This window comes from Asparagus officinalis, chromosome 1 (assembly GCF_001876935.1).
Source record: "Asparagus officinalis chromosome 1, Aspof.V1, whole genome shotgun sequence".
NCBI lineage: Eukaryota > Viridiplantae > Streptophyta > Magnoliopsida > Asparagales > Asparagaceae > Asparagus > Asparagus officinalis.
The window spans coordinates 28409457-28421105 of record NC_033794.1 but is presented as its reverse complement, the minus strand read 5'-3'; the positions used below and the strand labels follow the sequence as shown (position 1 = coordinate 28421105).

At 34.6% G+C, this 11649-nt stretch overlaps 1 pseudogene; it reads left to right on the top strand.

The window, feature by feature from the left end:
- On the top strand, positions 1637-11649 carry LOC109822031 (annotated as a pseudogene).

Sequence of the window (11649 nt, the reverse complement as noted above, 5' to 3'; positions counted from 1 at the left end):
ACGTCGAATTTTCTTCACAAAGCTCTTGGAATCACAAGAGTTGAACCTAGGGTTTATGACGGAGGTGGTGGTTACTAGGGTTCAAGAGTTCTGATGGAAGATATAAAAAATTCGTGCAAAAGTGATATATATAACATACAAGTGGACCTGGGCCTCAAAATATCTAAATCCAACTCAAATCAGAATTTTGGAAAAACTCAAGTTGGTCGACCGAGCTTGGGCCGTCGGTCGACCGGGCTTGGGCTACCGGTCGACCGGGCTTGGGCTACCGGTCGACCGACCAGTGGTATTTCAGATGGTGCATGTTTTGGCCTTTGTGGATGTTTTGGCTCATTTCTCTCACATACATGAACTTGTTTGATCTCAAATCACTTGCTTTCATACTCATACATCATTTAATGATATATGTCATGATAAAAATACACTAATCACAATCACATATTATCTTAAAATTAGCAGGGGTTTGACATGACATCGGTTTGCACATCAGTGGCAAATCCAAACCATTCACCCCTACTTTCTGGCATCCTAGAGTCTAGTATCTTCAGTGGAAGGAGTTTCTATCGACCAGTTTATCTATCTGTTTATTTAGTTTTGTTTCTGTCTGTTTATTACCAGACTTTGTTATCCATGTTTGCTTTTCGTTGTTACGTAGTAACATGTATGTACTTAACTATTTCAATTGTTATTCTAGACTTGTGTTGCCGTGCAGCCTTGTTGTTATGTATTATGTGAGGATGATATTGACACCGGATTCATGATATCTTTTATGTTATAGGAGTGTTGTTTCTTTATTGAATATCTTGCTTCCCTGTGTGTTTGCATTGTATGATATCTATTTACACTATACTACTTTCCATGTATTTGTGTTTATGTTTCATTCTATGATTTTGTTCTGAGTATGGTGGATGAGATGTATGTACTGGTCCTCATGATAGGCTTAAGTATATACTTTTAGGTGGTGTTTGACCCTGTTGTATATGCTATTTAGTCTAGTCTTGTGCTCGTTAAGTGCTTATGGGACACACGACATGACAGAAAGTGAGGGGCTATTAACAGAACACATAGAGTTGATGGCAATGGTGCATGGGGTTCGCTTTGCTTGAAATTTCAGAATACAATTTGGTTATTTAAGTTAATACGACCTACAGTTGATTTCCTTGCTTTATGAAGAAAGTTATAATTACTACCAATTGGTTGCATCAGTTAATGAGGTTCAAGACGCTTTGCATTTGTGTGGTTCTTCGATTATCGTATGTTCCTTAGAATGCATTAACGTGATATGACCATTTTCTTGTGGATGCTACATTTTGGCTTGAGGAAATATTTGTGAACATTCATGCTTTGTTGAACGAGAACGTAGATGTTTTTTTATAGACTTCTGTATTTTGTAGAGTCTTACTTTCAAAAAAGAAAACCAAAAAAGTCACAAATTATAAAACTACCTTTATACCTTGGAAATGTTTGCTAAATTACATAATACTTCTCCTTAACAAAACAAAAAAATAAAATAAAATAAAATAAAAATAAAAATCAGTTGAGTTTCTTACTACGTGCACTTATGCCCGTGTCTAGTTGTATCGAGTTTTATCTTGTGCCATTAATTTACCCCAATTTATATACTCTATCAATTTAATTTCCGATTATACCAGCAGCCTCTCTCCCTCTCCCCCTCTCGCGATTGCACCCTTTCTCTCTCCTCTCCCAATCTTTCAAATTCGACTGATCAACCTCCAAAAAAAGCCCAAGGGACTTCGGGGGAATCTTCTAGCGAGCTCAATTTCACATTCAATAGAACCCTAACAACCGATCTCCGAACCTCAGAACCTCATCCAACAACGAGTAAGTCTTCATTCATTGTGCAAGTTTCGATTGGTATGGAGAAAATTTCTTTGCTTTAGTTAGGTTCTACTTCTCTTGATGTGTTTCTACTAGTTTTTTTTTCCAACTATTTTTTTTTTCGAAATTTCTAGATCTCGAGGGTTTTTCAGTTTTTTGGTGTGCTAGATTATCTAAGACCATTTTAACTCTTCTCTGCTACGTATGTATAAAATAAAACCCCTTTTTATCTTGTTTCTTGATGTCAATTGTCGAAGTGCTGCCAGAAATCCAAATAAGATTTGAATTGAATTGAACTCAAATAATGACTGAATTTAAAGGTGTATATGCATTAGTCGATTCAATTCCATCTGGATCCACTTAATTTTGAGATGATTTACACACACCCCATAAAAAGGGGGAAAGAAAAAAAAAGAAGAAGTACATGCATTCCTGGATACCTTAACCCCAATTTTATGTTATAGAGCACATGAAATAAATTAATTTCGTGGTTTACATTTTATAATTTTAATTTAGCCTGTTATTCAGTGTTCTATTAATTGTTATAATAGATACTAAGGAAGAAGAATTATTAAAAACATTCCTAAAATTTCTGAAATTTAGTTCTACGTATCCCGGTGGTTCATTTAATAAAATAACCTATACATTCAGAAAGACCCCTGAGAGAATTTTAATCTTCTCAGATAACCTTAAGTGAAAATGCCATTATAAGAAGGGTTCAATTTTGTTATTCACAACAAGTAGAATTATAAGGCGGTCTATTTGCGACAACAGAACTACTGAGGGTCTCTTTGCAATTTGGTGATGCCACAGGGGTCTCTTCGCAATTAACCCTAATTTATATTGCTAGTGTTTTTCTATTTGCAACTGGTCTCTTCTTTATTAAAAATGTCTTCCCGCTAGTTCATAAGTTTCAATGATCACCATTTATTAAACCTATGCTCTCGTATAAATTTTATGATAATCCGACTACTACCAAGAGGTAAAAGCATATGAAGTAAATCCAGCCAATAAGAAGAAAAACTCGACTTACGATATTTAAATTTTTTTACTGTACCAAGCTTAATTTTTGTAATTCGACACTAAATGGAAGTTGTAGTTTCGTATTGGAAGAGTGACTTTCTGGAATGTCCTAACCATTGTTTTAAATATTCCCGACATGGCCCGATATATCCCCCAATATAGCCTTTTACCGGGCTTGCCACAATTGATATTGTCTCTTAACATCCTTTACTGTTTTTTGGCTAATTTGGGCAATATATCCCCAATGTGGTCGATATATCAGTTGATTTGTGGACTGATATATCTTTTTATATGGTTTGTCGCAAAATAATATATTGTGTTTGGCAATTTTTGAGCGAGATATCATGATTTCCCCATTATATCAAATGACATTTTGCCCTAAAAATTAGACCAAATGTGCAATGTTGATTTGTACCTTTGTTTGTTCCACAAGGTCGATTAGTGATCCTAAACATATATTATTTACATTTTGTATGCTTAGATTTCATTACATATGTTGAGATTTCATTTTAGTGCATTATACTATATATGCAAACATCTATTATGGCATTCCAATATTTACCACATATCCCTGATATTTTCCCGATATCCGCAATCCGATATAAATTTGGGCCATTCGATATTTTCCTGATATCCAATATTTAAAACCTTGGTCCTAGCATTATCCTAATGAACCCTAGTTAGTCTAAAATATGCTATATTAGAGACTCCTTACAGATCCAAGCATTTTTAGTACAAAGGTAGAAAATTGCCTGGTTGAGATTGATTTGACATCAACCAGTCGATGATGTTAGGCTAAATGTGAGCAGGTGAAGGCATATTGAACTTACTAGGTTTCTACAGAGACATTGGTTGTATCGTATGTCTTTGACTCTTGAGCAGTAACCAATTGGAAGGGCAATTTAGAAGATCAAATATCCACACATAAGTTACGGCCTTTTAGGACATCAAATTCTTAATAGCTCTTAAACACAATGTGCAAATGAGTTTACCTTAATGAAATTATTTTCAACAGTTATTTTGTTGCTCTGGGGCTTATATGTGACTAGCATCCAATCAATTATTCAAACAAGAGTTGCAAAAGGAAATAGGTAAGCTAGGAAAATATTGAGAGTCAAGCTATTCTTAAGTGTAGGACGTAGGATTTGATAATGATAATCACATCATAAAATTCATCTCTCCTGGTTCCACCAGTTGAAGCCACAGACTCCTGTTAGACTTTAACAAACAGATGACATCCCTGCTTAGATGGCAAGCAGACGTAAGTTTAGAAAACTGTACAGACTATGGTTTGTGGTATGTTACATGGATGTTGTAAGGTAGTGCGTGATGATGGCAATGGTTATGTGTCATAGTTGAATATCCCATATTTTACTATTTTATTAGAAGGTAAACTTTTTTATTTTGGGGGGTTTGAACAATTAATAGATCTACACCATTATTATCTGAGATGTTTCCCATCAAATAGAACGGACAACAACTTGGAAGTAAATGGAAAGTTGAAAGGTTTCTAGGGATTCTATGTTTGTGCCTATTTTCTAGTTGGACTATAAATAAGTTAGCACCTGGCTGTGAAAAATCCCTACGAGAGTTCCGATATAGACATATTGTTTAGGAACTTTATGTAAAATTTGGTTTAGCCTAGGTTAGAGAGGTTCTATTAAAATTGAGCAGATGACTTGTTGAACCCACTTCCCCTTACTAACTCTCCGCCCCCCCTTACATCCCATCACAAACAACACCCTTCCAAATAAAAGGAGAAACCCACGCTTAATTAAAAAACATGTGCAGAAAGTGAATATAGCAAAAATGAGAATGTTATGATGGATTTGTGGATACACACACATATATATATACATACATACATATATATACATATATACTAACTGTGTCAATTTGGAGAAGTTATAGATTAATAACTAATAGAGGAAGGAGGACGTGAGGTTAAGCCTATAAGAGAACTCGGTTGGAAACAATTACGATTTAAGAAGAATATAATAGTGGTTTACTTAATGGAAACAATACCGTTAATGAAACTGAATAATTCACGTAGCCGACCCAAAAGTATGGGGTAAAGAATATTACTATTGTATAGTCTTTGATTTTAGTATGATGTGTGTACATATATAGGTAAAAAGATGTCATAAACAATTAAATGGATTTGGGTACATGATTTGATTGGCTAGTCGTTTTGGTTCTTGATTAGTGGATTATTAGTTGATCTTGGTGATCCACGAGGGTAAGCCAAGTTGTTTTGAGTGTGTCGAACAATCCCTGGGATCTAATTTAAGAGATTTTATTTTATTTTGACAGTTATTATATCATATTCATATAGCTTATATGCATTTTGAGTTTTAATGTTTCCCTCGTATACAACATACAATCAAGGTGTTATTATCTGTATTTTATTGTATGGAATGGATTAAGCTGGGTACGTCAAGTCAGCAATCTAAACATGGATCTAACTATTTGATAAACGTCGGTTGAGTTTGTTGACCTTATTATCCCTTTTGCCAAGTAGATATGGCTCCTACCTAATAATCACATTTGGGCTGTGTCGAAATTGCCAACCTAGTTCTATGGGTAGGATTTAGTTGGTCTTGATAGATTTTAGCTTAACTTTGGATCTAGCTCATCCTCTAAGAAGAATAATTAGGGTCATCTGATAATTATTGATGCACTATTATAATTTTGGATGTACCTAGTAATTGCAGGTGGGCTGTGGTTGAGTTGTCTGGTTGTGTCAAATTCAAATATACCACTTACGAGTTACGCCTCGTTTGGTACGCGGGAATGGAGTCAAGTGAGAATGGAAAGAATGTAGGAATGAAATGGAATAAATGTGAGAATGAAATGTACATTCTCATTCTCATGTTTGGGCACGTTTAGAGAGTGAAACGGGAATGTCAATCTTATTCTCATTCCCACGTTTTGTATCATTTGTTCACAAGTAAGAATAAAATTTAGTTTTCTAATAATGTCCTTACCAAAACACAAAATTTTTATAAACATTAAAAATATTTTTAAAAAGACTAAATAATTTATTTTTTTAGAAAAATAAGTTTTATAGAAATGATATTTTTTTTCCTTAGAGAAATAAATTTTCATGTCATAGTTATATTTTAGCACACCATCTCGGCAACAATTTCGGACTTTTTGGCTTACAATTTGAAAAATAATTTTTATAGAAATTATTTTTGATTATAAATAATTATAATTTTACTTTTCTAACTTCTAGTGCTACATGTCTATTATTTGTACGAGCAACTAATGTTGCTAACATCAGCAACATTATGCCCTAGTGAAGAGAAGAATGCCTCATAAGAGATATTGGAACTAGGTCAAGGTCGGTGATATTAAAAGATAACCGTCGGAGATTTATTAAAAGATATTGGAACTAAGGCAAGGTCGGCGTTAATATACTTTCTATGGAACAATATCAAAGATTTAGTAAAAAATAATATCACAAAATATTGGAACTAGGCTTAGAAACGATGTTCGTATACTGGAACTAAGGCAAGTTATATTCATGCTTATATTTATTTGTATATTCATGCTTATATTCATGCTTATAAAAATAATTTTCATATGAGAATTTATATCTATTCGTATCTTTAAAGAAGGGTATAATAGGAAATTATTTCATTATTTTTTCCCACTTAAGTGAGAATAACAATTTCTTATTAAATGGTTGAGAATGATAATTCCCACATAAAGTGGGAATTGATAAGAAGTGAGAATTTTAATTCTAGCATCTAAAAATACATCGTGTTTGGTACACATGAAAAAATAGTAGGAATTACATTCCATTCCCACTCATTCCCGCGTACCAAACGAGCCCTTAGTTCTAAATTGGAAGTACTTGAGCCTAACTAGATGGGTAATGCTTAATCTTTTGTGCAAGACGCAAGTAGCATATAGAAGATGAATATTTCAAGCTATGTGCCTATCTAACACATAGTTGCATAGTACGTGATACGTAGCAGATGATGGTACAAATTCGGGTATGCAATTCGCCACTTAGAATATTTGGATTCAAATGTGGCCAGCTTTCTTCGGTATGCAAGTTCGGTTAGTGGTACGTTGTAAAATTTTTTGGGTGCCCTTATCCTTTTCCAAAGTCTATAGTACAAAACTAAAACTAAAAAACTAATTATGTATTCCAATATTTTTTCATACAACATATTTAAATACTTCTTTTTTATGGAGTTTTTTTTGTTCTATTTTTCTTTCCACATAGTTCATGTTGGGATAATGGTTTCATTTCATATTTTATAAACATAGGTATTTAGTCAAAGGAAATTCATTGGCTTATATATTCTATTGTGCTACTCCCTTCACTTGATTGTGCATGTGCACCTAAAGGGACTGTCCGCCCTGCATACTTGTAAGCGGTACGTCAAATTTGGGGAACCAATTCGTGTATTGGAGGGAAATTGCGGTTTATTAGTATTTGTTTATATTTAATCTAACACGTTTCACTTTTGCAGATTTCTTATCTTGTTCATGAGGGTGCTTCCTGGAGTTCTGACTGAAATTGTGGGTTTTTGAAATTTACTAATGATTGCTTAATGTTGAATTTATTTTGATGTTTTCTGAGTTTTCAAGCTAGTCTTTGATTTCAGTTGTTTTTTTAATCAATCCACTCAGTTATTTTTGGAACCTACAGTGTATATAAGAAGTTGTCCCCTCTGCTTCTTTTTAACTTGAGTTGGAAGTAGACATGGATGAAAATGGCAATAGGGAAAATGGGAGACACAAGCAGGATCATTTGAGATCAATTCATGCTCAGGTAACAGTAATGGAAACATACGATTGCATTCAGTAATATGCTCTTCTCAAAATTTCTTATCTTTTACAGACAATGATTATTTTGAATTATGGTTTATGCTGTTTTACTTATTACTGATGGACTAAGTACCTCAAGTAAAAGTTGTCCAGTCCAGACCATCCTTCTTTGATGTCTTTTTTGGTACTCTTCTTTGGTGTTTCTGGTGATGATCTTTTTTTTAGTATCCATTGTGTACTTCATCCGATAAATTGAGTTTATAATCGGGTTCTGATGGCATTCATATACACCTTAACATCACCTTGCCCTCACGTTAGAGAAGCCTGAGTCAGAGCTCCTGTATGACCCACTTAGAAAGAGGCCACTGAACCAACTATAGCTTTGACATAATCCTGGGGACTCAGCCTACATGGAAATTAAATTGTATTCAACCTCATGACTTTGTCAAAAATAAATGATTTTTTTTACTTGTCTTCCATTCATTTCTTTTTATTGTACTTTAATACATACCTATAACACATATACGGACATACATATAAAGTACAAATGTGGAAATTAAATTGCAACATGTTGGCCTTGTAAAAAATTTGATTATTTTAATTTCTTTTTTTATTGTGTACTTTATAAACATCCTACACACATATATAGACTTGTATATAAAGTACAGATATGGTTCTACTTGGGAGTTCATGGTACCACCTAAAACTAGGAGAAAATTATCAGTTTTCAAACACAAGCAATGCACACATACTGGACAGGACTATATGTTTAAATTATGAGTATAAACATTGCTGACATATTATTATGATTTTATAACTATCCTTTAGGCAAAATTAATAGATTGGTATATTTTGTTGACCCTTAGTGACACATTTGTATATTTTCTTACTCCAGTGACAATTTGGTATATTATGTTTGACTACGGCAATAAATTAGCCTATACTTTGGCCGGAGTCAAAATTCCGGCTAAATTGAGTCACATGATCCTCACATGCGGCCCACGTAGCTGCCAACGTGGCGGTCATTAGAGTTATTAGGGTTTAAATTGGGGATTTTTGGTTTTTCTCCTGCCTAGCATTAAATTAGCTAGGGCAGCGGAAATTAGAGTTAGATTCTTTATTCTGAAGCTCTTGCTCAAGCTTAGGCTCAAGTATAAGTATGAAAGAAACAAACTAATAGCTCAATGGAAATGAGGATTCAAATTGGGGATTTTTTTCTTCTTTCAGCTACCCTGTCACCTAAGCCCGCTTAATCTACATTAGCTACATGTGAGAAATCACATGACTCAATTTGGCTGGAATTTTAGCTCCGGCCAAAAAATATAGGTTAATTTGTCTCTGTAGTCTACCTAATATACCAATTTGTCGCCGAATTAAGAAAATATACCAATGTGTCACTAAGAGTCAACAAAAACCAATCTGGTAATTTTGCCCTATCCTATATGTGTGATTTTGCTAAAAGCTGGAATTGACACTGCCATCTTTTACGATATTCCACATTTTGTATTTTTTTCTTGTTCTCCTATTGGATTATTTTTTCTACCTTTTCACATTTTGTTCACTGGACAAAGCTAGCATTTCAGGACTTTTCTTAACCACATATCTAATTGCAATTTGGATGCCCGTTAGCCTTGAAAGATGCAGATTATCATATTTAATTTGGCTGTTTGCAAAATCCTTTAATTATTTTGTTTTATTTTTCCTAACAGCTAGCTTCAACATTGATACATCAAGCAACTTGAAGCGTGCTTTCAATTTTATTCTCCCCTTATATTCCTATTGGATCAGTGTTTGTACGTCTTATGTTTTTTCAGTTGATCTGGATTATTTTCCAAGAGTTCCAGGATTTTTATTACCATGACGCTAGTTACAGTTTGAAGGCATGTTAGCTTGTAAACTAGCAGAGTATGCCCTTTTTAATCTAATTAATCCTATAACTAGCTTATAGGATTTTTCAACAGGATAAGTTGAACAGCAACTTAATCAGCGCTTGGATATCTTTCCTTCCGTCATTACTTGTGACTATTTTTGCACCTTTCAATTTCTTTGTTCAATAGATAAAGGTAGCAAAACTTAAAGATTGCTGTTGACTGGAAGTCTAATTACAATTTGAACTCCGATTGGCCACTAAAGTTGCAGATTATGCATTTTATGGTAACTCATGTAGTTCTTCTAAAACTTAATTTACCCTTTTAGAACTTATTGTGTAAAAATCCAAATATCACGCATTGTCTGGCCTCTTTGATATCAAGAGATTATATAAGAAGAGGGATGTAAACTTGCAAGTTTTCCATTTTTGTCAATGACTCATTGACTAGATTTGTTGTCCTTTGTCAATGGCCTCTAGGTGGCAAATGAGCAGTATATCTACTAAGTTCTTTGTCGTTAAGCATCTCTAGTCCATAAATATGCACAATGTATTGTATTCAAAGCGTAGCTGGTGTAATTTTCTAGACATCCATTTTGGATCAAAATTTTGACCACCTTGTTCTTCTATACTTGATAGGTTTCTATACTAACTTCACTATAATCTTTTGCTTTAGCATCCTTCTTACAAAAGCATATTATAATCTTTTGCTTTAGCATCCTTCACTATAATTTTGACCTCCTTGTTCTTCTATACTTGATAGGTTTCTATACTAACTTCACTATAATCTTTTGCTTTAGCATCCTTCTTACAAAAGCATATTATAATCCATATTGAATTCTGGTAGGTCTGCGTATTTTTATTCTCATTAAAAAAAAAGGAAAAAAGAATTCAATTGACAAAGGCAACCTAGATTTGCAAGTAATGCCTGATTGACAAAGGAAAAATTATAGTGTAAATAAAACAACTCAGTCCTGCTGGAGTCTGGGAAATATTCCAGTTAGATGAACAGTACACAACTGTTCTCTTGTTTAGTCCTCATATTTCCTCTTCCTTGTTAGAGCACTATATGTGTTTGTTCTTTTGACGCCTTCTGTCTATAATGCGATTATGAATTCACATATACCCTTGGATTATATTTCAGTGGATGATGCCTCAGCACCAGATGAAGGATCATCACAGTGCAACCATAAAGTTCATGGCTGTCATGGCTGAGAGAGACAGTGCTCTCAACGAACGCGATCTAGCCATCTCTAGAAGAAAACCGCCATAGCTGAACGAGACATGGCTCTCTTTCAGCGTGATGCTGCAATCAACGAGCGAAACAGCGCGATCATCGAGCGTGACAATGCAATCGCAGCGCTCGAATACTCCCGAGGAAGAAACATCAGTCACCATCACCATCATCAGCACCAAAACATTCCGCATTCATCGTCGCTTGAGTCTTCAGGCTCTCCATACAACCACAGAGGGGAGGTACATATCAATGAACAAATAAATGAGCCAAAAGCTGAAACGGTAGTATCCAAGAAATCAAAGCAGAGGAAAAACAAGAGGAGTAATAGCGAGTTAAATAATAATCTGAAACCCCAGGATGTGATATCAAAGAAGCATCGTAAAGAATGGAAGGTTGAGGATCTTGGTGGTCTAAATGAGGTTGTATTCGATGAATCGAGCATGCCAGTTCCGGTCTGTTCATGTACAGGGAAGTATCAGCCGTGTTATAAATGGGGGAACGGGGGATGGCAATCTGCGTGTTGTACAACTACGATATCCATGTACCCGTTACCCGTTATGCCCAATAAGCGTCATGCACGTGTTAATGGTCGGAAGATGAGTGGGAGTGTTTTTACTAAGCTTTTGAGTAAGTTGGCTTCAGAGGGGCATGATCTTAGCATGCCTCTTGACTTGAAGGATCATTGGTCTAAGCATGGAACAAATCGTTATATTACCATTAAATGATATTTGAAGTGTTGTTAGAAAAGGATTAGGAGCAGGATGATGTAAGTTTTATGAGACTGTTGTGTGTGATTTACATACAAGAGGTATTTCATGCATGTTTTGTAAATTACTTGATCTTGAAAGGCGAACTTCAAGTTAAACGATTGACGTACGCTTCGGTGTGCAGGAAA